Raw genomic sequence first — 27,078 nt, 5'->3', positions numbered from 1 at the left:
AATTGCCCCTTGTTCTGTCATTAGAGCTCCCCTACAAGTCATTATTTTGAGTCAGCGGAGCTCCAGGGAGCATTCAGCCTGATGGTTAGTATAGAGTAGAATAGATAATATGAATATCTCCCAGCACAGAAATACAAGGAGCAGGTATTTATATTAGAACTCACAGAGTTTGCGGCTGTTCAGTCCCTTTATGAATCTAAAGTGAAACAATCATCACAAAACTTTCAGTATTTGTTCTTCTTCAAGTATTCCAAGTGACTCCATAGATGTGATGACATTCCAAAATAAGGATATGTCCACACTACAGCGTTAATTCAAGTTAACTTAATTCGAAATAGTTAATTTGAATTAAGCTAATTCGAATTAACGCATCTACAAACAAAACCTATTTCGAAATAGCGTGTTCACATTGAGTGGACCCTGAACCGAAGTTAAGGCCGGCCGGAACCTGTGCCAGCAGGGCATCAGGTTAGGACTTAGTGTGTGGGGCTGCTGCCTCAGGCTAACTGAGCTCCATGCTTAAAGGGACCCTACCTCCACCCTGGACAGACAGTTCTCAGGGTTCCCCACTTGCTTGTCTACCTCAGTGAGGGACAACAAAGCAGTTCTGTCTTGGGGTGCCCAGAGTGCCCGCACTCGGCACATCACAGCATTCAGCCACATGGAGCCAGAGCTGCCCCTGGGCACGCCGGTGCTTTTTGTGGGGCTGTTGCCATCAGACCAGCTGCACTTGCTGCAGGCTGCCATCCGGGGGGTTCATTGGGGGTCTGTCAGGATCCAGGAGGCCCTGCGGAAGAGCATCCACCCTGCGGAGCCCTCAGAGCCACCCTGGTCCTCCCCACCGGGGGCTCGTGCCCCATTCCTCACTCACATCCTTCCACTTACCCCTCCCTAGCCCCCTTTCTTGATGTCAAATAAAATACACTTTTTTTCAAAAATAGAAACTGTTTATTTAACAAAATGGGGGGGGGGAGGGGAATGAACCTCTGGGGATACTGGTGAAAGGAGGCAGGAGATTGGAGGAGAGAGGGTGGGAGAGGGGAGGGGCAACACTGGGAGGAGGGAGCTGGAAGGGGGAAGCAAGGGGAGGAAGGGGGAGGGGAAGCTTAGTGCTCAAGGTTGGGGGTCTCGTCGGGCCACATGTCTCCCAGCACAGTGGGTGCGGGGGCCTTGGCATCCCCGGGGGGATGGGGAGGAGGGTATGGAGCTTGAGGTGGGGGGGGTGTGGAGATTGAGGACGAGGGTGTGGAGGTTGAGGAGGGAGGAGTGGGAGGGGGGCAGGAGTGGGAAGAGGAACAGTAGCTGGGGGGGGCAGCAGGTGCGGGGGTGGCATGGAGCAGCACGCTATGTAGCAGGGCCTGCAGGTGTGAGCACATGGCATGGTCCTGGGCAAGCTGCTCCCGGTGGAGCTGCAGGTCCTCCTGCACCCAGCCCTGGATGGTGCAGTGCAGGGCTCGCAGGGCCCCCAGGTGCTGCTCTCAGTACCCCTGCCATGTTGCGGTGATCCTGTTGAGCCCTTGGGTGCGGGAGCATGTCCCAGGTGGGGTGGTGCACCCTGCACGTGCAGCTAGTGCAGCTGTGGAGAAAGAAGGGGAGACATCAGTTCTCCCTGGGGATGCAGTGGATGATGCCTAGCGCCCCCTGCGAGGTGAGGCCGACCGAGCCCTACACAGTTAGAGCTGACGTGCTTGCACAGAGCCCATGGTTGGAATGTCTGGCTCTTCCCGGGAGTGGGAGCTGCCCCAAGACTGTACCCGTGCCCTTGTGCCATATATAGTGTGGCCGAGGTCAGGGGGAGATGTCCCCTGTCTCTGTGTAGAGGGGGCTTGTGAAGGGAGCGCGTCCTGCTGGGTCCTGCCCCGGGGTCAGGAGCGTGTCAGGTCTCTTCACACACGCATGTGGCTATCAGACCACGGCCCCTGTGTGGCATGCAGCTGGAGCCACCTGCCCAAGAATGGCACGGCACATGCCTGCACATGCACAGGTGGCTGCGTGATCCATGGGAGACATGGCCTGTTCGCGCGGTCCCTGGTCTCCTTTCCTGCCTGCCCCCCTGGGTAGGGGACAGTGATGGCACTTACCTGGTGTGGCCTCCCCTGATGACCCTGCTGACTCCAGTGCTGGGACAGCTCGGGGGCCCCACTGGTGTGGCACACTCTGTGCTGGCCCCTCTGCCGTGCCTGGGTCAGGGCCCTCTGGTCCCATCTTGCTGCCACCCAGGATGCAGTCGAGGGTGGAGTAGTAGGGGCAGGTGTCAGCCCCTGCTGTGGCACCACCCCTGCTGGTGGTCCTGGCTAACCCCTGTCACAGCTCTTTAATTTTCAGGTGCACCTGCTCCTGGGTGCGCCGGTGGCCTTTCTGGGCTATGTTGGCCATTATGCAGCCATAGACAGCCTCATTCCTCTGCCTGGTGCGGAGATCATGGACATTGGGGCCTCCCCCCAAACCTCTATGAGGTCCATGATCTCCTCACCAGTCCAGGGGGGCACGCGCCGTCTCTGGCCCCTGGCTGGCCCCTGGGTGCTGGGGGACTGGGTGGGGAATGGCTGGCTGGCACTGGCTGCCTGGCTCATTATGGGGCCACTGGGTCAGGGGCAGAGACTGCTGTCAGGCCTGGATCTGGCATGTGCAGTCTGGTCAGAGTCTACCCCTTTAAGGGCTCCGGGGCTTGGGGAGAGGAGTTTTCCTGGTTGTGCCCAGCGTGGCCACCATGGCTCCCTGGGAAGGGCTGGAGGCCCCCTATTTCGAATTAAGTGTCTACACAGCACTTAATTCGAAATAGCTATTTCGAATTTGGCGTTACTCCTCGTACAATTAGGTTTACCAAATTTTAATTAAATGCTCCACTAAATTGAATTAAATTCGGAATAGCGGTTTGCATGTATAGACACTACTGAAGTTAATTCAGGATAACGGCTGTTATTTCGACTTAACTTTGCAGTGTAGACATACCCTATGTGAGCAAAACTAGACAACATACGCTCTATTAGCATTTGAAAACCTGCTTTCAAGATATATTTTAGGATGCGAAACACAGACATTAGGCAGCATAAGAGTTTGGGTTTAAAAGTTGATTTATAATATTGTTGCATAGAACTTTTATTTTTAAGCAAGCTGAGCATTCATGAAAGGTGCCTGTTAACATCAAAGTCATCTTTTTATCCACAGAAAATATAGCATGAGCAGCAGTGGTTCAAGCTTCCCTTCTCTGCCAGGGTGTCTATTACAGATTCGAAGGGGGGAATATGCATACAAATGAGAGGAGACTTCTGTCTCCAAGTCCATTTAATCCTTGTTCTCTCGGAAGCAAATGGTAGTAAGGCTACCAGTTTTGATCCTGGTTTTAGAGGTGCACTGGGTGAAAGAGAGAATTTCATGGGGGCTACCAAATAGGACAGTATAAGATTTAGACCAAAAAATAAAAAAAGTTAAAGTCCCACTTTCAAATGCAACATAGACACATAAGAGCCTGCCACAGAGAAAGTCAATGAGATTTAGGCTAAATTACCTGAAACTGAGATGCAGTCTTTTAAGTCATTAAGGTATCTTTGAAAATTTTACTCAAAGCCTAGAAGTTCCCCCTTTATCCTTGTGAATAATGCCATAGATCATTAATTTCAACTAGTGCTGTGTCACATTTAGGTCTGATCTGAAAATGTTCAACATGACTCATGAAATTTCAGTCTAAAAATAACAGGAAAAGTTTGCTGGTGTGGAGGCAGGGAAAAGGGAATAAGGGAATTTGTGTGCAGCCATCTTGGTCTTGTTAGCAAGAGAGCAAGAGTCAGGCTAAGTCTGTGGCCTGACAACGCAAGATCTGTAATTAGACGCTGCCTTCACCTCTCGCCTCCATACGGCGATAAGGATAGAATGCTGACTCTGGCAGGGACCTTGAGATAAGGGGCATTTGGGTGGAACTAAAATAACTGTTAGCCATTGGTGTTTGTAATGAGAAGGAGACTAATTGTTTAATGTTATTATATCTAATGGACAGTATATAAATTGATTCATAATTGCTTGTATTCAACGATCTGCCTAGCAGCAGCTTCTTCCCTTGCAATATTGCTCGAATAAACTGTCTCTGACTACTTGTTGCTCACAAATGCAGAGTGAAGGCTTGTTTTCTTCCACAAGTGAAGTGGAGCTTCTTAGTCATAGTACAATCATATTCATAACAAATGGGTCAATAACGATTACAAAGCAAACTGTATCAACAAATTATGAAAGTATTTGATATGATCTGTAAACTTATTCCTCCATGTAACAAGTACCATTTTTCACTTTTCAAAAACAAGCTAACTAAATCCCAATGGAAAAACAAAACAAAAATGAAATAAAATGCTACTTGAATTGTTCCTTTTTCAGTGAATCCTGAAAGGTATGTTTCAGATTATGGGATGGGAAAAAAAAGGATTGTCCTTTGTGAAGACCAAAGGTTTTGTATTGTTGAAGAAATAGAAACATGTCCAGTTCAGAATTAGAATAGGAATGTGTTTAGCAAGTATAACACATGGAGAGGAGGAAATTCCTGCCAAGATCATGATTGCCCAGGCGGGACTTCCTATACTCATTGAGCTAATTGGAGATATTCAGTAAAGTAAAAAAAGATGGGGATGATTTTTAAAAGGGACAAAGACCCAATATATCATACACACAGGCTATGTCTAGACTGTATCCCTCTGTCGACAGAGGGATGCAAATCAAGCACATCAAAATTGCTAATGAAAGCAGGGATTTAAATATGCCATGCTTCATTAGCATAAACATGGCTGCTGCTTTTTTTCGAAACTGAGCTTTTTCGAAAAAAATGGAAGTCTAGACGTGGATCTGTCGAAAATAATCCCTTTTTCGACAGATCCTGTAACCCTCATTTTTTGAGGAATACAGGATCTGTCAAAAAAGGGTTTATTTTCGACAGATCCACGTCTAGACTGCCATTTTTTTAAACTCTGTTTTGAAAAAAAGCGGTGGCTATGTTTATGCTAATGAAACACGGGAAATTAAAATCCCTGCTTCATTAGCAATTTTGATGTGCTTGATTTGCATCCCTCTGTCAACAGAGAGGTGTAGTCTAGACACACCTTTAGATGGGTAGGAACTCTGTTCAAATTTAGCCTGCTCCTGTAAATCTCAGTTGCTCAAGTAATTATTGTCACTATGTTGCACAATCATACATAAAACACAGCGGCTGTGTCTACATTGGCACCCATTTCCGGAAAAGGGATGCTAATGAGACAAGTCAGAATTGCAAATGCCGCAGGGGATTTAAATATTTGTTCATTTGTTCATTTGCATGAACATGGCTGCCACTTTTTTCCAGATCGGGGCTTTACTGGAGAAAAGCGCCAGTCTAGATGGGATCTTTCGGAAAATAAAGCCTTTTCCAGAAGATCCCTTATTCTTGATTTTAAGAGGAATAAGGGATCTTCCGAAAAAGGCTTTATGTTCCGAAAGATCCCGTTTAGACTGGCGCTTTTTGCCGGCAAAGCCCCGAGCCGGAAAAAAGCGGCAGCCATGTTCATGCAAATGCTGCGGGGGATATTTAAATCCCCCGCGGCATTTGCAATTCCGACTTGTCTCATTAGCATCCCTTTTCCGGAAAAGGGTGCCAATGTAGACACAGCCAGCAGGTTGAGAAACACTTAAAATTTGCTCCTTACAGAGGTCACCATCAAAAACTCAGTAGATCTCAACTATTATTGTATCCTGTTAATATTGCCAATAACTTATGTTCAGAAGTCATGATTCAGGCTCCCAAAATATAATGTTTGGCTTAAAATCCTAAGATTTTAGATAATTTTTGTATCTTCATTTGCTTTCTAGTTTCTGAACTTTTACTGTTTATATTTTCCAGCTGTTATCTGTAACTAAAGCTGACAGTCTCACAGTATTTCTTAACCCATGGAATATATACTATATTCATACTATGTCATACAGGGGCCCCGACGTGCCCAGAGGACCGTGATGCCCACTTTCTCCCCTCCCCCCCCACATACATCATGGACAAGCAGGCAAGGGAAGTGTCCTGCTACAGTCGGATCTCCTCATGGGTGGCAGAGGAGCTGGGAGCAGCCTGGCCCTCCCTGGTGTCTGCACACACAGGTGTGTCTCAGTGTGGTGTCTGTGGGAGCGGCTGCTGCCTTGCACATGGCAGCATGCCTGTGTGCTGTGTGCGGCAGTCTTTGGTCTGTGTAGGGTCATGCCTGCACCCTTGTGGCTAGCCTGCTTCCAGACGGGTGTGCTTCCCCCTCACCTCCCAGGCAAGATGTGTGTGGCCTCCGCTGAGCCTGGCAGCAGGACCCTGGGGGAGTGTTCAGGGGCTGCCTGCTGTGTCCACATGCTGCACCCTCCCGCTGCATGTGGTTGCATGTGCATGGACCATAGCATGATGTGTAGCCCAAGCGACACTCACTACCGCCCCGTGCGCCTGCCTGCCCTGCCTTGTGTATGTGACGTCACCTGAAGATCCCTCCCAGGCGACGGAAGAGGCCTGGGAGATGTCCTGGATAGAGGTGACCCGCTCGAGGGAGAGGGTCACAGTTCCCGTCCCTTGCTCCTCCTTTTCCGGCGCAGCCGGCTGGCCCTGGCCCTCTGGCTTCTCCTCTGGGGTGACCTCCAGCCAGATGATTATGGGGGTTTCGACCCCGGAGTCGACCAGGATGGATGGGGAAGATGTCTCCCCAAACCCCAGGATGTGGTGCAGCTCTTGATAGTAGGGGCAAGTGTGGGGTCCTGCCCCTGAGCGTGAACAGCACTTGGTGGTCCTCACATACCACTGGTGAAGCTCCTTAACCTTGCTCGGGACCTGCTCCATGGTCCGGGCTGGGTGTCTTTGCTCTGCCAGGGAGGTGGTCATCTGAGAGTAACTCTCGGCATTGCACTGCTTGGCCCAGGGATCTTGGAGTGACTCCTCCTCACCCCACAATTCGAGGGCCTCCATCTCCGGCCCAGACCACGTAGGAGCACACCTTTTTGTTCCCCTGGGAGGGTCCTGGGACCCCTGGTGCTGCTCCCTGGAAGGGCCAGAGAGGTCTTGGGGGGCTTGTGGCTCCACCATGGGTGGCAATACCAGTGGCAGAGAGAGCCACATTGTCAAGGTACTGTTCTCTGCACAGCTTCCTGCCACAAGGCTTGTCCAGGGAGCCTGCAGCTTTAAGAGGGGCCAGCAGACAGAAACTACAGACTTCTGATTACCTTGGACGGATACCGAAATAGCTACCCTGCATCTTAACAAGACGCCTGTTATTTTGAAATATATTTTGAAATATTGGGCATGCTATTTCAGCATCCTGTAATCCTCATTCCACAAGCATTAAGGGATGTCTCAAAATAGCACTGTGTAGATGTGCCAAATTTCAAAATAGCCTATTTTGAAATTCAATTAAAGTAAAATATGCAATTTGTGTAACATAATTTGTGTATCTTATTTTGAGTTTAGGGTGCTGTGTGGATGCACCCTATGACTTTAGATAGATAGCTGGAAAAACTGATAAATTGCTCTAAGAATAGGTCTATGGATGCATCTACACAGCAGGGCTTAATTCAAAATAAGTTACATAAATTGAGCTACATCAATTGTGTAGCTTATTTCAATATAGCTTATTTAGAAATTGGGAGTATCTACACAGCACTTATTTCAAAACAGAGCACTCTTCCTCTGACTTCCCTTACTCCTCATACAAAGAGGGTTACAGGAGTCGGAGCAAGAAGCTTGACAGTATTTCAACATTATTTCAAAACAACTACCTGCTGTGTAGGCTTGGACTAAGTTATTTCAAAATAACAGTTATTTTGAAATCATATTGCGGTGTAGAAATACCCTATACTGCACTGTTTAAACTTTTTTTTTGGACTCTGATTCTTGAACATCCATGCTGCATTGTAAACCTGTGCTTACAGTTGTTGGATCTGGGTGCTCCAGCTATGTTAATGCCATACTGCACTAAGCAGGTCTTCAGACTCACATCTGTGGCTTGAGCTGTGTCCATACTACAAAATGACAGGGTTTGGTTCTGAGTCTTAACAAGACTCCGGCTCTGGCACACTCCTCTAACAGGGTCTGAGGACTTGGACCCTGATTGCTTGCTGGCCCAAGGCAGACTGATTAATATGTGGATGGAAGGAGGTCATGGCTCAAACCTGAGTCAGAACCTGGGCTTAAAGCACAAACTGTTCTCCTTTCCCAGCTAATTTCAAAGCCCCAAATCTACAGACTTGGGCTTTCACTACAGTGCTAAAAATAGCTGCGTAGGTGTAATCATCCTGGTGGTGGAGCCCAAGCCTGAATGTCCAAGACAGGAGAAAGGGATGGGTTTCAGAGCTTGTGATCTAGCCTGAACCCAAATATCTACACAGCTGTTTTTAGACCTCTAGTGCAAGCCTAAATCTGTAGACCCAATCTCTGAGATTCATTGCCTTTTTTTTCCTGAGTAGGTAAATGCTTAGTGTCTTGGCCAAAGTCAAAATGTTGTTCAAATTTTTCACTGAAATTTTGAATTTACAAAATTCTTTTATGGCTTCATATTGTTCATCACTTTATCCATTTGTAATCTGTAATCCTTGAACCTTCCAAACATCTATCAGGAAACAAATGAGTTATTTTTTCCTTTTAGAACTACTATATACTTAAGTCTGTTTGGTTAAAAACATCTCCAAAATAGTAAGAGCCACCAAATTTGGTATACAGCTTCCTCTTATCATAACTGAAAGCAACGGCTACGTCTACACTGGCATGAATTTCCGGAAATGCTTAAAACGGAACAGTTTTCTGTGATAAGTATTTCCGGAAAAAGAGCGTCTACATTGGCAGGATGCTTTTCCGGAAAAGCCCTTTTTCCGGAAAAGCGTCCGTGGCCAATGTAGACGCGCTTTTTCGCAAAAAAGCCCCAATTGTCATTTTCGCGATCAGAGTTTTTTTGTGGAAAACACTACTGTGCTGTCTACACTGGCCCTTTTCCGGAACAGTTTTCCGGAAAAAGGACTTTTGCCCGAGTGGAAGCAGCATAGTTTTTCCAGAAAAGCAGCTGATTTCTTATAGTAGATCGTCATTGCTTTTCCGGAAATTCAAGGGGCCAGTGTAGACAGCTCGCAGCTTATTCCGGAAAAGCGGCTGCTTTTCCAGAATAAGTGGCCCAGTGTAGACACAGCCAACATGTTTGATTGTGTCAGGAAAATGGGATGTGCCTGCAATGGGATTGCTTCTCATTAAACCAAAGAGAAGAGACAGAATTGCAACATCCAGAACAGTCCTCAAAACTGACATAATTGAGCAAATGTTGAAAGAGACTGAACCAAGATAAGCCAGAAAAATAGGCTGAACCTGGAATAAGATTGCTTAATAAACCTTACAGAAAAGAGATAAAATTTAGAAATTTACAGTAGTACTCTGTTTTGACACAGGTAAATCAACACTTAAACTAGAAGACAATGTTATTGGAAATCAAATTAACTATAGCCCTTTTTTGTTAAAACATAGTGAATGTTAAGAGTTTATATGGATGAAGAAAATAAATACACTTGGTGGAATTCCCATTTTATATTAAGAAATCCAAAAGAAAAAAAACAGTGAAAATAACATACATTTTGGAAAAATATAATAATTTAAATAAAGCATGTACATTTTCCTTTTATTAAAAAAACATTGATTTAAAGACCCATGCAATGCTGAGTAAATCTGATAGTCTGTCTATATATTTTAGAAATCTGCACCCATCTGACTGTGACTCTGTTTATTCAAGAACTCTTCCTAAATTGTAAGAGCTGGGGTCATCAAATTTGGTATGCAGCTTGTTCTTCTCGAAAATGAGAAGCACTGGGAATGGAACTGTTTTTCATAACATGGAAAGGGCGGGACCACCAAGGCTATGTCTACACGGCGATCTTTTTCTGCTTTTTTTTTCAGAAGAGGCTTTTCCAACATTTGCCTCGTTTACACCGGGCCAAATGCGGAAAAAAATTCCTCTTTTGGAAGATCCCTTATTCCCCATTAAATAAAGAATACAGGGCTTCCAAAAGAACACGCCCACTTTTTTGGAAACCGTTCTGAAAAAGCAGATATATTCCCTAGACATGGCAGAATTTTTCCGGGATACCTCTTGTATCCCGGAAAAACTCTGTGGTGTAGACATCACCTGAGAGGAGGAATATAATACTGAGAGTGGCCACAGGAGGCACTGAGTTCACAACTGAGCTATACACAGAGTGGCCAGTGAGGGCTGTCGCACCACCAAGAGAATGGTCAGCAGGGCTGGGTTTGTCATCTTCTCTGCCATCAGACTAGCTAAGTAGCCCCTCTGCCCTGAACCCTTTTCCCCATGGCCATTGGCTTCAGTTCCGGGGAGACTGGGAGGAGACAGAAGGTCCCTTGTAGCTGGAGGCATTGCGGGGAGAGAGATGCCTGCACTAGTTGTGGAGGAAGAGAAGTTCCTGATGGATGGGACACCCCACCCTGATGGATGGGACACCTTCCTTCCTGGAGATTCTTCCTCCTGTTACTTGCTTGCACTTTCTTCTTCCAGACTCTCCACCACAGTTTCTCTCATCAGCTTATTCCTCACACATTGAGCAAACAGAAGGGAAGCCCTTTTAAACCAGTCTCAACTTCAAGCCCCCCAGGTGTTCTGATTAGTTTGGCTCCCTTGAATCTAGAAGCCTCCATAATGGTTCCAGGTGTTTTAGTTGGCCTGATTACTCTGAATGATTCTAGCAGGTTCCTTCTGGTTTTGAATCAGCCCTTGTTAGTCTACCCTAGGAACAGAGACCTAATTTAATCTGGGGCTAATATATTTCCTCTTCACTATTCTCCTGTTCCCTGCCTCCATTTCCTTTATGAGAGCTTGATGGGGTTGGTGCTCTGTGAGCCAGAGATGTGGCTGGTCCTGTCATCCTATGCCGTGATCCAGGGGCAGATGGAGGTCTGGTGCCAATGGAGGCCTGGTGAGGTGGAGCCCTGCTAAGCCATTTACTCGGTGACTTCCTCCTCCCAGGTCAACTGGGTCAACAGCTCTGGTCCACTTGTTGGGGCTGAGTGGCAAGAGAGCTTACTCCTACCCGCACTTCAGGTCATCCAGTGGAGTGTAGATCCGATGCTCTATCTTGTGGTGTGTCTAGACTACATGCCTCCGTCGACGGAGGCATGTAGATTAGCCAGATCGGCAGAGGGAAATGAAGCCGTGATTAAAATAATCGCGGCTTCATTTAAATTTAAATGGCTGCCCCGCTCTGCCGATCAGCTGTTTGTCGGCAGATCGGGGCAGTCTGGACGCGACGCGCCGACAAAGAAGCCTTTCTTGATCGGCACAGGTATGCCTCGTGAAACCAGGTTTACCTGTGCCGATCAAGAAAGGCTTCTTTGTCGGCGCGTCGCGTCCAGACTGCCCCGATCTGCCGACAAACAGCTGATCGGCAGAGCGGGGCAGCCATTTAAATTTAAATGAAGCCGCGATTATTTTAATCGTGGCTTCATTTCCCTCTGCCGATCTGGCTAATCTACATGCCTCTGTCGACGGAGGCATGTAGTCTAGACGTACCCTTGGTGTCTTTCTTTCTGCCATGCATCCCTCCACACTAGGGAACTGGCAAGGTTTATCAGGGTGTCTGAGCAGTGGCAGAAGTGTCCAGGACTATTACAGTGATTCTCCCTGTGAGGGAGGGCACTGGTGCTTAGCCAGCTGCATCTGTCCAGGCATCTTTACATCCTGGTCCCAACCTTGGGTTTCCTGGTCAACATCCAGAAATTCATATTGGGGTTATTCTGGCCAAGACTGCTCTGGGTCTTTGCCTGGGTTCTCCATCTTCCCCTGGAGGAGGAAGGGCAGGGCCTGATGTGTCTGCGTATACATGTCCATGTTTTTTACCTCCAGACCCTGCAGAGAGTCCAGTGTAGAGCATGTTGGTGCATGCTTTCCTCTGCCACTTCCAAGGGCTCTGATTTGACCAGCAGCTCCTTTATCTCCATCAGAGAGTTCTTCCATGAGACCTCTCTGATCTGTGAGCCTTCTACCAGGGCCTCCTCCAGATGTGGAAACTGCTTTTAGTGACCAGGTCTTTAGGAGCCACTGTGGGAGGAGCCCTCCTGGTGGAGTCCGTGCTACATAATCCACATCTCTGTGCAGGTGGCAGAGTCCTTGCATTGTAGCCATGCTGTGAGCATGGATGTGTACTTGGCACAGTTTATCCCCTGTTCTTGACATTTGCCCCTTCTGTGGAGGGAGACCCTGGCTCATATCTACCTTGAGTGTGCCAGGTTACAGCCATTCTCTTGGCTCCTCCAGAATTTCTTGTTGCGATTCTGGCTGCATTTCTCCCCTCATCTATTTATTTACACTCACCCCATCCATCCCACAAAGTCACGAGGCCTTCTCCTGGCTATGGCCAGGATGGCCATTTATAAAACCTGGGTGCTAAAGTTGGCTGAGACAGGGACCTATGATTGTGGGACTTTTTTTGTTCCTCTATCTGTTCACACATCCAGACAAAGTTCTTTTGGGCAGAGTCTGCTGACTCCCTCAATGCTTTCAAGGAGCAGTGGGCACAATCTGGGGCTCTCTGCTCAGTATCTCCCTCCAGTTCCCTTGGTTTGTCCCTTTAACCTTCACACCTGTTTGTTTTTCTTTTTCTTTGTCCCCCATAATTATTTTGATTTGGATTCCAGGGTCAGTGGACCATTCTCATAGGCTGGACATCCTTTAGACGTCCTCCCAGTATCCAAGAGGAATATTGCTCTGTAGCCCTCTGTCAGAACATGTTGTAATATTTGAAATGAATCACTGTTTTGCATGATTTTAACATCCTAGATATTCAGTCATTTGAATAGCCAGAAATTATACTACATTTCATAGCCACTATATAATGAATAATCAAAGCTGATGTGGAATAACTAGCCAATCAACATGTAGGCTGAGTCTACACTGCACCCCTTTTCCAGAAAAGGGATGCAGATGAGACAAGTCGGAATTGCAAATGAAGCAGGGGATTTAAATATCCCCTGCTTCGTTTGTATAAACATGGCTGCCGCTTTTTTCCGGCTTGGGGCTTTGCTGGAGAAAAGCACCAGTCTAGATGGGATCTTTCGTAAAATAAAGCCTTTCCAAAAGGTCCCTTATTCCTGATTTTAAGAGGAATAAGGGACCTTTTGGAAAAGGCTTTATTTTCCAAAAGATCCCGTCTAGACTGGCGCTTTTCTCCGGCAAAGCCCCGAGCCGGAAAAAAGCGACAACCATGTTTATACAAATGAAGGGGGGATATTTAAATCTCCTGCTTCATTTGCAATTCCGACTTGTCTCATCTGCATCCCTTTTCCGCAAAAGGGGTGCAGTGTAGACACAGCCATAGTGTACTGAAAAGATTAGTATAATACAGCATACCATTATAATGCATAGGTCGAATGCATAGAAGATGGTGCCCAGATGGAACGGACTCTGCATTTGTCTAGTCATTTCAAATATGGCTAGGAGAATGGAAAGCTAGTATTAACATAACCTTCAGACATGATTTTTATGGATCTGAGGGGTAGTGACAATGTAGAGTAAAATGCTCAAGCTGCTAAATTTGGAGCTGGATCTACTTTCAAATGCCCCAGAATATGAGAGTCTTAGAGGCAGTGACTTAGTTCAGGTAATAATAGAGATTTGCAAAATTTGTTTCCATGGTTTTGTGACCTCCAAGCTGGACTATTGCAGCTCACTACTCCTATGCACTGAGGTTAAGAATGCGTGTGTTAATGCACAATGCAGCCAATGGATTCTTTGGCGCCATCAGCTGCTGAATGCTCATCAACCTAGTATGCCACTTGCAACACTAGCTCACTCTGACCTTCAGATTACTGGGTCAGATTGAAGGTTTCAGTATTAAACTTCATGGGCCAGTATACCTTGCAGAACACATTCAGCTTCATGACCTCTTCAGGAATTGCAAAGCTGTCATCCGCAATAGTAAAGAGGTTAAAGTTTTGGGACTCTTTCTCTGAAGGGGGAAGAATGATCACAAACCCCACAGAATTCACAGTGAAGTGTAAATCTCACTTCTCTCCTGTGGCTTTCCATGAGATACAGGTAAAAGCAGCCAGGAAGAGGAGGAGGAGGAAAAAGAAGGGAAGTCTAGAAGGTAAGGAAAGAGAGAAGGCATAGTGATAGAGGAGAGAGAGATGAACATTTATGTAAAACAGTACAGAGGAAAATTAGAGCACTGACCTATTGTAACTTTGGTTATAGCATCTTGGGAACTGATGGGCTCTCTTACTAGATACTGAGCACTGTTGTAAGCAAATAAAATGGTGATTCTGTTAGGAGTGGGGTTACAGTAGTCACAATTAAAAGAAATTGGGTTCCTTGGAAGACATTTCTGTCAGACCATCTTAGATTCTTGTTTTGTCTGGCTTGCTCTGCAGATAAAACTGCATATTTCTATATGTAAGTGAATCTTCTCTAGGTGAAGTTATTCAGAATAAAGGAGAGAGACTGAATAGTGCACATGTCAAGAACTGAGAATCCCCTGCATTTTCTTTGAAGCTTTTGTGTACATGATGAGCTAGAATAACCTCCCTGAACTGAATTATCCTTCCCTACCATGGTTCAGTGAATATCATTATATTTCAGCACAGCTTGAGTGATTTTTAATGCCAAAAACATCAGCAAGCAATACAAATGTTACAAAAATATTGAAACAATACCATAAAAAAGCCCAGGATCATAAATACTTTACTTTGCAAGGTCTCAAAGGTCAGCATAGCTATAGTGTGGAAAATTAAAATGCTCTCCATGTGAATATCTTTGGGAAAATGTAGTGGTTTACTCTAAAAATGCAAAATTCCATTCCCTCAATGTATTTGAGGCCGATTAACAAGAAGAACTATTTTCCTGGTAGTTGGAACTGAAAAATTTATTCATCTGTGATTGTTCTGAATGGGCTCCTATATGGAATTAAATACAATTCAATTAAAGATGAATTACAGTTTATGGAAAAACAGCAACAACTGTCTTATGAGTGATGCACTTGTCCATACAAAGAAACCTGGAGAGCACCCAAAAGTTAGAAGTTTTGTCAGAATAAATTCAAACATGTTTAGAAGAAAGAAGAGAGATTTGTGATATGATGTAATACTGGATGGATGTCTCTCTGCAACCATCTGTTTTATCCACATTCAGCCATTATGCAGAAAAAAAGAAACTGTGTAAACAGGACAAAGGGGGAAGGAGAAGGAAGAAGCTCTGATATCCATCATAGAATCCAAAGGTGGATTTCAGCAATTACCCTCAACTATCTCCTTGTAACTAGAACTAGCCTTTGCCCTGTAATTTTGAACAGCCTTGCCACTTATGGTGCAAGAGCCTTCTTCTTTGTAGCTTCTGCTGTCTTGGGGTGCGTCTCCACTGCACAGTTATCCTGGAATAATGGCTATTATTCAGAAAAAACAAATACTAGTGTCCACACAGCAAGGGTGTGTCCAGACTACAGGGATTTTTCAAAAAGAGTGGCCTTTTTTCAAAAAATCTTTACCTGCGTCTAGACTGCTGCCGCGTTCTTTCGAAAGTAAATCGAAAGAACACGGCAGTTTTTTTGACCTGGAAAACCTCATTTTACGAGGAATAATGCCTTTTTTCGAAAGTGCTCTTTCAAAAAAAGGCACTATGTAATGCAAATTGTGCTTTTTCAAAAGAGAGCATTGAGACTATCTGGGTGCTCTCTTTCAAAAAAGTGGCTTGCTTCTTTAAAAGTACTGGTTGTAGTCTAGATGCTCTTTTTTGAAAGATACTTTCGAAAAAGCCTCTTTTGAAAGAGGCTTGTAGTCTAGACGTAGCCCAACTGAGTTATTTCAAAAGAAAATCGAAATAATGGAGGGCTTTTCCCAACATTGGTAAACCTCATCCCATGAGAAATAATGCCTCTTCCAAAAAAGCTCTTTCAGAAGAGGATGTGTGTGGACACTCCACTGCCGCCATGTTGAAATACCTCCTCACCAGAACCATTCTACATAATTCCTCTCCAGTGCCTCCAGGTCCTCTAAATTGAGATAGCACATACACATTAGGAGAACCTGCCTCGGATTAATTTGGAGGTTTTCCTGTAGCGTGGACGTTCTATTTTGAAATAAGCTATTCTGGAAGATATCTTCTAGAATAGCTTTTTCCGAAATAAGCTGGCAGCGTAGACATATTGGGCACCTTTCTCAGTTACTTTGCCTGATTACTATGTGAAATGATATCTCATCTGAAAATCTCTCTCACTTACCTATAGCTCATAACATTTCTCTTTGTGTTGTTATTTTCCAGTAGCTGATGGTAGTCCTCTTCTGTCAGTGCAGGCACCTGAGTCAACCTCACTAGGCTCTGACTTTTAAATATAGAAATGTTATTTAGCTTTCTTATTTTAATCTAAGGGAACAGTCAGTGATAAATACAAGGAAGCTCTTTTTTAACTCATTGATCCCTTATTCATGTCTATGTAATTGTTCAGCTTCCCATCAATTCTCCTTATTTGTTTTAAAAACATGGATCAAATGGAACAAAGTGATATTGGACACTCCAGTTTACAGAAGCAATTACTCTAATTTGTGTACATGTTTACCTCTAACACATACGTTTATCAGTAATTGGGCAGATGATGTCCAATAAAAAGATTTGATGACCTTTTGGTGACCTCTGGTGGAACAGTTGAAAATTGCATTTTTATTCTTCTCCTTCCCCCATTTTTAACAGCCAATCCATGCCACTGTGCCAAATGTCAAGGTTCTTCTTTGAGTGCTGGTCTTTAGGAATATTTCACTCATGAGTGTTTATGTGCGCCATGCACTCAATTACAGTGTCTGTTGGCTTGCACATGCTCGATAGCTCACTATGTGCCCAGACCAGGACTTAAGAGGCATTGAAGGCCAACACTTCTTCATTTTCTTTTTACTACCTCATAGCCTGAGTTGGAATCCTTGTGTCCACAGATTTCTTTAGCTTTTATGATTATTACCCTGTCAATAAATTTATTAATTGTTTATAGTTCATATTAGTAGAGTTAATGTTTTTATATAGGTAGGATTTTTTCTTCTTACTAGGGATTCCCTCCCTATGTCTTGGGATTATGGCCGGGGTGCTAGCATTCAAGATCTGTGCTTCTTGCTCTCGCTGCTTTCCAATGAGTAACAAGGACCCACTCTGTCTTTACTATTTTGGAGAAATTCATATTCCTGCAAAAAGCATCATCTGCTCCTCTTTTTTTGCCACAAACTTGTGGAACTTGTGAGCTTAGATTATGAAAATGTTTTATGGAAAAGGCTATGAGGCCACAATCTGTTCAGTGAGAAAACGCCTTTAGGCATTGAAAGTTTTGAAGTTGACTCTGCCCTCCCTGGGGATTTACATTCTGTCCCTGAGAAGAAATCAGCAAAGAGAGTCATAGACCAAGGCTGGCCCCTCCACAGATGTTGTACAATCAACACCTAGCCAAGAACCTACATAAACAAAAAAGAGGATTCAGAGACCTCAATTTTCAGGCATTTCTATGCCACAAACTCCGCCTATTCCTAGCCTCCTGTGAAGGACTACTTTTGATGTCAAGATCTGTCTAGCCACTTCTACCTTCATTATTTTTCACCCATACTTGGGATTTCATGACATCCATTAGGTTCTTAGAAATTATTCATCAAGGTTTCTCCATAGAATAGATTGGAATGGACTCTTTCTCTCTCCCTTCACACACATTTCTTTCCCAGTCTCCTTCAGAGACCACTCTCTGAAAGATACTCTTCTCTAGGAAGCAGTCACCCTTCTCCTGCAAAGGGCAACAGAGTGAGTGCTCTCTCAGAATCAAAGAAGTAGATTCTATAATATTGTCTCCATGTCAGCAAATATAAGGGTGTCAATGGGATCAGGTGAAGGGAGAGCCTACAGGAACTGAATAAACATATTCATTGTCCCAGTACATCACACTGTGGATGTGTTAGTGCTATTAGTGCATGGTCTAGAATCCCTAGGTAGCTGCACTGCTGCATAGTGCATTAGTCCCGCATCCTCCGTGGCGAGGAAAGCCACTCCGTGTCTCCCTGGTCTGCCTGGGGGGGGGGGCCCCCAAGCAGACCAGGGAGACGCGGAGCAAAGCCGCGGCGAAAAAAGCCGCTCCACGTCTCCCTGGTTTGCTGGGGGTTGGGAGCCCCAGCAGACCAGGGAGACGTGGAGCAAAGCCACGGCGAGAAAAGCCACTCCGCATCTCCCTGGTCTGCTGGGTCCCCCAGCAGACCAGGGAGACGCGGAGCGGCTTTTCTTGCTGCAGAGGTCGCGGGCGGCAGGACCGCCCGCATCCTCCGTGGCGAGAAAAGCTTGGTCTGCTGGGGGGGGGGGGGCACTAGCTGCGCCCCGCACCCCCCCAGCAAACCAGAGAGAGACGCGGGCGGCGGGACCACAGAGAGGCGCCGCGGTCACGCCGCCCACATCCTCAGAGGCTTTGCTCCGCATCTCCCTGGTCTGCTGGGGGGGCGGGGGCGCAGCTAGTTCGTCCCCCCCCTCCAGCAGACCAGGGTTTTCTCGCCGACGCCTGGGGTAGAGCAGCTGGGGCGCTGCCGGGCTGGTCCTGCAGTGCCGAGGAGCGGCGCTGTGGGGACATACCCGGCAGCGCCCCAGCTGCTCTGTCCCAGGCGTCCAGATTCAGCCGCTGTTGAAACTGACCAGCGGCTGACTACAGGAAGCCCGAGGCAAAGCTGCTCTGCTCCGGGCTTCCTGGAATCAGCCGCTGATCAGTTTCAGCAGCAGCTGACTTGGGGACATCTAGGGTAGAGCAGCAGGGGTGCTGCCGGGTTGGTCCCCACAGCGCCGAGGTGCGGCGCTGTGGGGACCTACCCGGCAGCGCCCCAGTTGCTCTGTCCCAGGCGTCCAGATTCAGCCACTGTTGAAACTGATCAGCGGCTGATTCCAGGAAGCCCGGGGCAGAGCAGCTTTGCCTCGGGCTTCCTGTAGTCAGCCGCTGGTCAGTTTCAACAGCGTCTGAATCTCGACACCAGTTCCGACTTACATACAAATTCAACTTAAGAACAAACCTACAGTCCCTATCTTGTACGTAATCCGGGGACTGCCTGTATTCACTGAAAAATATAAGGAAAGTTCAAAGTGAATAGTAACTAACATAAAAGGGAATAGGAAATGAAAGAAACCTTCATTGCCTGAGAAATGTTCATTGCAAATATTAGGAAACTCCCCTGTCCTTTAAACGCATTTCTGTAGACAAGCAGCTTATGTTGTGAAATGAAACAGAGTCCAACTTTTTAAACAGTTCCTATTCTTTGGTGCAATTCTTCTGTTGGCAGGAATAACATTTATTGCCAGGGGAAAGTATAAAATAGTCAGATCCTATTCCAAACTATGCCAACAACTGCATATACTCAGGCTATGTCTACACTGGTGGGTTCTTGCACAAGAATGACCGTTCTTGCACAAGAACCCACAGAACCCCCACACTGCCTGCCAGCTCTTGCGCAAGAAGATTTACGGTACGGCATCAGAAGACAGGGCTTCTCGCGCAAGAGCTACACTCTTTTCTAACAAGTGTAAGCCCTCTTGCGCAAGAGCTCTTGGACAAGAAAGCCCTATGGCTAAAATGGTCATCAGAGCTTCTTGCGCAACAGAGCGTCCTCACTGTCATGGATGCTCTTGCGCAAAAGCACATGGCAGTGTGGACATGTTCTTGTGCAAGCGTTCTTGCACAAGAACCCTTGCACAAGATTTTCTTGTGCAAGAACCCGCCAGTGTAGACATAGCCTCAGAGTCCTCTTGGCCATGACCTATCTTTCTCTATGTGGGAAGAAAACACAAATGCTTTAGTCTAAAACACATTGCTCAAAACCTATTGAATGTTATGAACCAGAATCCAGGGCAGCTGATGTACCATTCTGTCTCCCTTTACTCCGAGAAAAATTGTTTCTCTCATCTGGAAAATAGAGCACTTTTCAAAATGCCAAGACCAATATTAAGGTATTAATAGCTACCTCTTAAGTGAGCTAACTTTTGTTTTGTATGGGCTCATTGTATATAAAAAGGTTTGATGCCCACTGACTGTATGATGAAATTAGAATACTGGCTTCCACATGTTTCTTTTGTACTATGTGAAATTCATTATCATCCTTTAGGTTCATGGAGAGATACAAGCAGCTGCTTTGCACTTTAACCTCCTTGACCATGGTAAGTAAATCACCAGGAAAATATTACATTGTTGGAAAATCTCATTGAAAATTATATGTATAATTAAATTATAGGCCATGATGTTTGGGAAAATAAAAGCACTAAGTAGACAATGTCAACTTTAGTTTTGTTTGGTGGTTAAGAATGTAATGTATGCTCAAAGGGGTGACAGTCATTGAGTGATGGTCATTACTAATTTAATAAGCAGCCCTCAAAGCTTTTGCAGATCTGGCTTTACATGTGTAATAAGCAGCGTGCATGAAATACTTAGTGCTGTTCTCTTTGAAACCTAGAGGACAGTTATTAAAATTTTATGGTGCAAATTAAAATTTAAGATTAAAATACAAGATCAAAAGAATCATTTTTTTCAGTGCTATTAGAAATAAGCCTGTTGGAATAGAGCAGCTCAATGTCTTAATGTCATGTCCTTCTCCTCCAGAGAGCTAGATTAGAACTAATCATAGCTGACTGGAGAAACATATCTCTCTGTATTTTCTGTAAAAAGAAGAACAAGCTTCTATTACTTTTTAATGGATTATGACATTGTACAATCTTAGACTCGTGAATGAAACTCTGCAATCTGTGTGACATCTTTTGAAGAAGCACAGTTTGATTTGGGAGCAGAAAAAAATGCAAGGTGGTGGTACTGTTAAAATAATGGAGGATGATACAATATGAAGATTGCTAGAAGAATTGCATTCTGTCTGAAATAAAGAGAAGGGGCAGTTCTGTTGTAGTACTCATTTCTGTAAGGCAGTAGGCCATTAATATGTCTCTCAGTGTCAAGTTCAGTTGCTTTGCTACCTGTAAGATACCTTTATTATAGATTGCAGAATTATTGGTTCAATAAAATAGCCTTACAGGAAAAGACCCTCCTATTTGTTAACTCCAAATGTTAAACAATTTCCAGTTTTAATTTTTTATTTCATTGATATTTTAATAATGGTACATTTTCTTTTATTTATATTAATATTGTATCTAACTGTTACTAAGAACAGGTATGTTCTAAAGCCAATATCCGTGTTATCCCATAGATCAAAAGGCTAGGGATGAATTACCAGCCTATTGATTTTTTTTTTTTAGTCTTTAACAACAAGCTGATCATGGGATTGATCTAAAACCCATAAAGGTCAATGATATGATTTACACTAAAGTCAATGGGCTTTGGAGCAGTTGAAGTCTATGGAAGCTGCATACCCAAAACTGGAAATCTGTTTGTAACCCCTTTTTCCTCCCCGGGGTTACTGGGGAGCAGGTCACACTCACAGGTGTGCCTGGGCGCCTGGTGTTTTAACCCAAAAGAGATCCTGAGCACCCCAGTGGTGATGGTGTTTAGTTGGGGAAAGCCCTATCCACCCCCTTGCTATAGTACCTTGCTGGCAATGAATGTAAAATGGCGGTGCCTCCACCTGGCTGGCCTTGTACACACACTGGTGTGCCTTGAGAGCCTCCAGGAATATACTCATTCCAACATAAATCTGGATCTAATTCCAGAACAACTACAAATCATATACATCTAATGGAACACTTTAAAATAAACAATCTTTACTTAACTTAAATAAACAGGGATTAACAGATTAGCAATGAATAGCATTAACAAAACACATAACAATAATTGAAGCTTATACAGCTAGACAACAGTGACCCCACCCCAGAGTGTGCACACCCCTAGACTCAGTCCCACACTTGCTTGCGTTGGCGCTGATGTTGCAGCTGTAGTGAGGATTTGGTCCAGGCTAAACAGCAGCTCTGTCCCAGGCAGCACTTTTTCCAACAAGGCCCAAAACTTACTGCCTCATGCTGTGCCTATAGGAAGCAGCCTGCTAACTCCCAGTTCCAACAGGCATCCAGTAGCTGCAGCCAACACTGGGTCAATGTCCTTGGCAGCAGACTAGCTCCCACTCTGGTTCCAAACTCCAAGGCAGAGTCCCAGACTGCTAGGCCTCTTTCTTCAAGCACATGGAGACAGAAGTCCTTCCTTCCTGTTTTTTTCCCAAGGGCTCATGGGAATTGTAGTTTGGATTGTAGCACACAAGGTCTTTTTAGAATAAAACAGAGGCCCCTTTAGTAAGGGGACTACATGTTTTTCCCCCTCATCTTGGATCCTGTATCTGTAATAAGTTGAGAACCCTTTCAATAAGCAAATTGGACCCAGAGCTAGGTTTAGGTCACAATTTTCCCATCACTGTAAAAATTACCACCAAATATGCTGCAGGGCAAAATTTCATTCATTTTTCACATTTTGTAATGAGATACCCCAAAATTCACAAACGTTGAACATTAGAAAAACTAAACTTCACAAAGCTGCATCATCTAGAGAATATTTGTTCATCCGTTTGGGTAAATGTTAAAGAGCCAACACTTACTTGTTTCATTTTTAATGCAAAACATTTGAATGTTTACATCCAGTTTACATCTTGTCCTCTAAGGCTGGAACGTAATATGTTCAGTTCTATTATGATGTTTTTAAAGGATAGGGAAATTGCTGGATTAGCATCAAGTAAATGAAAACAATATGCACAAAGACTGATCTAACAGAAGTAAGCCTTTCTAACAGTCTATATAAATCATTCCAATTATAAAGCAGGAGGAAATGACTTAAGCTCTTGCTTTTTTAGTGATGAGCTTATCAAGAGCCGGCTGACCAGCGTGAGTTCCAGTATCGCATTAATTGAGCAGATTTGGTATAATCCAGTTCTGCATTTTTTTGAGAAATTCAGAATAAAGGACATTATCAGGGTTTCACTGGCAAAATCCCTGTACTGACAAACATTTGTTATAACAGTAAAAGAAACAAATTGTATGAAACCATAAGCTACAAAATTCATTAAGATACTTTACAAACGAGACCTAGAGACTGTTCTTATCATACAAACCAACACATGACTATCTGCAGTTATCAGTTTTTCAGACATGTGCATCACTGAAGCTAGATTGATGAAGTAGCAGACCAGACTGAAGAGTGAAAATTTCTATTTTATAATAGAAAAGCAGAGGGAGGGAGGGAGATCAAGTGAGAGAAAGGAAGCTAGGAGAACAAATAGGAAAGAAAAACTGTTATTTTATCTCTAAAGAGTGAGAATATAGAGGAAAGCTGGTATTGACAACAGGATTAAGATGGCTTCCAGGATAAACAGCCAAGAATCAGTACCTAAAATAGATCATATGGGTTCAATTTTGCTGTCAAGGATAAGGGTGCAATTCCCATTAAAATTAGTGAGAGCTATTGATGTGTACAGGAGGACAGAAATGGACTCTATGAAAGAAATGTGCCCAAAGAGAATGGCACAGAAAGCCTTTTACAGTATTTCGGAACTCTGCACAGGGTGGCAGGAAAACTGATGGAGCTATGGTGCATGCTGTACTTGGTATTGGCATATAAAGGGCTGCAGCAATGTCTAGTACACAATCATGCAAATTGGGTGGGTTCCATAGAAAGGAACCATTGGGTCTTCACGTAGACTATTCTGCGACCCATCTCTAGGGAGTGTATAGGGGAAACATGTTATTCTTCCACAGTTTAAATAATAACCACATAAGATCTGCACTGCAGTTTTGAAGTTTGCCTGTAAATTGTGAAGAAAATTCCATCCTACCCAATCTTGACTGAGTTCCTGATAGCAGAGCCCAATTACTCAGACTTTATGCCACAATTAGTGAATTTCATCTTGTAGGTTTATACTTAATCTTCTTTTATAATTGTGCTAATAGCCTTTAGCAGGGTGGAAAAGGTGAAAAAGGCCAACATTTCTCCATTCACAATGCTACCTATGGTCAGAAGTCACCGCCCATTCTTTTGTATTTGATAGTTCTATCAAAATATCACCAACCATCATGCTGGACCCTATGCTGAACACAGGTCGGTATGTCCCTGTTATCTACAAGGCGTGGATATGTCTCGTTAGCTTTCAGTTTAACTTAGGCTCCTAGCTGCCCAAGTCACTTTTGAAAAGGAGATTTAACACTCCATGTCATGAGCAATGTAGCCTTGCAACTCTGAAAGGAGCAATATCAAAATACCTTAAAAAATCTGTCACCTATCTCTAAAATGTCAACAAGAAGTTGTAATGATTTCAACTTTGAGTTCTAAAACTACTACAGAAATGTACTTGTAACGTTTCAGAAAATTAAAGTTCTATATGATCAGTTGGCTTAAATCAGTGTAGTTCTATGGTGATCAATGAAATATGGCTCCATTGCTTACCCGCAATTCTGTTGAACTGTTTATACCAGTTGAAGATGTAGCTGGGAGAACATATGTACACTGTTCCAGAGTTTGAACTAAGGGTGCGAAAATAGCACTGTACACCAATGTGCTTTGTTATAACTCACCTATGTCGATGCTCTGGGCACAAACTGAAAATTTCCAATTTGACATTAATGTAGTCTTCTTGGCTACGTCTAGACTGGCATGATTTTCCGGAAATGCTTTCAACAGAACAGTTTTCCGTTAAAGGTATTTTCAGAAAAGAGCGTCTAGATTGGCACAGACGCTTTTCCGCAAAAGCACTTTTTGCGGAAAAGCGTCCATAGCCAATCTAGACGCGCTTTTGTGCAAAAAAGCCCCGATCGCCATTTTTGCGATCGGGGCTTTTTTGCGGAAAACAAATCTCTGCTGTCTACACTGGCCCTTTTGCGCAAAAGTTTCGCACAAAAGGGACTTTTGCCTGAACGGGAGCAGCATAGTATATCCGCAAAAAGCACTGATTTCTTACAGTAGGAAGTCAGTGCTTTTGCGGAAATTCAAGCAGCCAGTGTAGACAGCTGGCAAGTTTTTCCGGAAAAGCAGCTGATTTTCCGGAAAAACTGGCCAGTCTAGACGCAGCCCTTCAGTTTGGGATTTTTGCTTGCACCTGCATCTGTGCAGGGGAATAGCACTTTGGTGTGTACTGCCATTCACAGCCTATAATCCAAATAGTGGGGTATATGGGCATGCCTGGAGGCTCCTCCTTTGGAATAAGAGTTGTGAATTTGGTAATGATTAGTAAATGTTATGCCTGACAAATTTAACCGTCTTTTCAACTAGGAAACTGAATGCAAGGTTATTGTGGAGCTGTTAGCAATGCCATCACATAACTTTTCCATTAAAAGCATTTCCGGAAAATTGTGCCAGTCTAGACGTAGCCAATGGGTATGTCTATATTACAGTGTTTTTCCAAAAAATGTGGCCTTTTTTGAAAAAAACTTCCCCTGCATCTAGACTACTGCCGCATTCTTTTGAAAGTAAATCGAAAGAACATGGCAGTTTTTTTGACTGCAGAAAACCTTGTTTTATGAGGAATAATGCCTTTTTTCTAAAGTGCTCTTTCGAAAAAAGGAGCTATGTAATGCAAACTGTGCTTTTTCGAAAGAGAGCATCCAGACTGCGTGGGTATTCTCTTTCGAAAAAGCGACTTGCTTCTTCGAAAGTACTGGTTGTAGTCTAGATGCTCTTTTTCGAAAGAGGCTTTTTCTAAATGTAACCCTTCAGCAAGGGCCGGGTTCAGTATTTAGGGGTCTCCCCTCAACATGGTAATACAACACTGGCTCGAGCCCCCACCCAGTGACCTGGGAAATCTTACATACACCTCTAGGTGCCTCGAAGAGGCAATTCTTCCCCTTTCCCCTTCTTGTCCCACGAACTGTCCAGCTCTGCCAGCCGTCTCGGTCCACGCCCCTGGCTGCCAGCTGGTTGCTCCTGCAGCTGCTCCACTGGCTGTCTGCTGCTGCTCCTACCAGCCGCAGGTTGTTCCTGCCAGCCGTTCTGCTGGCCACCTGCACCCGCCGGTCGCCCCTGCAAACCGCTCTGCTGTCTGCCTGCACTTGCTGGTTGTCCCGGCAAACTGCTCTGTTGTCCATCTGTGCTTGCTGGTGGTCCCTGCAAGCTGCTCTGCTAGTAGCTCAGCAGCATAGCGCCAGGCTCCCCAAAGCAATAGGCTGTGTCCAGATTGGCATGATTTTCTGGAAATGCTTTTAATGGAAAAGTTTTCCGTTAAAAGCATTTTTGGAAAAGAGCGTCTAGATTGGCACAGACACTTTTCCACAAAAGCACTTTTTGCAGAAAAGCGTCCGTAGCCAATCTAGATATGCTTTTGTGCAAAACAAATCTTTGCTGTCTACACTGGCCCTTTTGCGCAAAAGTTTTGCACAAAAGCGACTTTTGCCCGAATGGGAGCAGCATAGTATATCCGCAAAAAGCACTAATTTCTTACAGAAGGAAGTCAGTGCTTTTGCGGAAATTCAAGCGTCCAGTGTAGACAGGTGGCAAGTTTTTCCGGAAAAGCGGCTGATACACAGCCCAAGTATCTTTCGAAAAAGCCTCTTTCGAAAGAGGCTTGTAGTCTAGACTTAGCCAATGACTGGTTAAGAACAGGTTAAAAACTTTAGAAAACCTGGACATACATGAATCCATGGAGCTGGATCAAATGCATCAGAGAGTTCTGAGGGAGCTGACTGATGTGATTGCAGAGCTATTCGCTATCTTTCAAAACTTGTGGGGGAGATCCTAGATGATTGGAAAAAGGCAAATGTAGTGCCCATCTTTTAAAAAAGGGAAAGAAAACCAGGGGAACTACAGACCAGTGCCTCACCTCAGTCCTCAGAAAAATCAAGGAGGGGATCCTCAGGGAACCTATTCTGAAGCACTTGGAAGAGAGGAAAATGATCAGGAATGGATTCACCAATGACCTGACCAACCTGAGTGAACTTAACAAATTGGAGGATTGAGCCAAAAAAAAAAAATCTAATGAGGTTCAACAAGGACAACTGTAGAGTCCTACACTTGGGATGGAAGAATCCCAAGCATAGTTACTGGCTGGGAGCTAACTGGCTAAGCAGCATTTCCACAGAAAAGGACCTGGGGATTACAGTACAGTAGATGAGAAACTGGATATGAGTCAACAGTGTGCCCTTGTAGCCAAGAAGACTAACATACTGGGATACATTA

General features: G+C 44.6%; 1 long non-coding RNA gene across 1 annotated transcript; it reads right to left on the bottom strand.

Moving 5' to 3' along the window:
• Nucleotides 1-1,029: 1,029 nt before the first annotated feature.
• LOC142818661 (uncharacterized) lies at nt 1,030-22,071 on the bottom strand. The gene is made up of 3 exons (XR_012896243.1): nt 21,945-22,071; nt 16,228-16,329; nt 1,030-1,576 (listed from the first exon to the last, which is right to left on the bottom strand). It is a non-coding gene; the product is annotated as an uncharacterized LOC142818661 (long non-coding RNA).
• Between the last annotated feature and the right edge of the window lie 5,007 nt (nt 22,072-27,078).

The sequence above is a fragment of the Pelodiscus sinensis genome, chromosome 17, assembly GCF_049634645.1.
Source record: "Pelodiscus sinensis isolate JC-2024 chromosome 17, ASM4963464v1, whole genome shotgun sequence".
In the NCBI taxonomy this organism is placed as follows: domain Eukaryota; kingdom Metazoa; phylum Chordata; order Testudines; family Trionychidae; genus Pelodiscus; species Pelodiscus sinensis.
The sequence above is the reverse complement of the archived record's forward strand: the minus strand, read 5'-3'. Positions and strand labels throughout refer to the sequence as shown.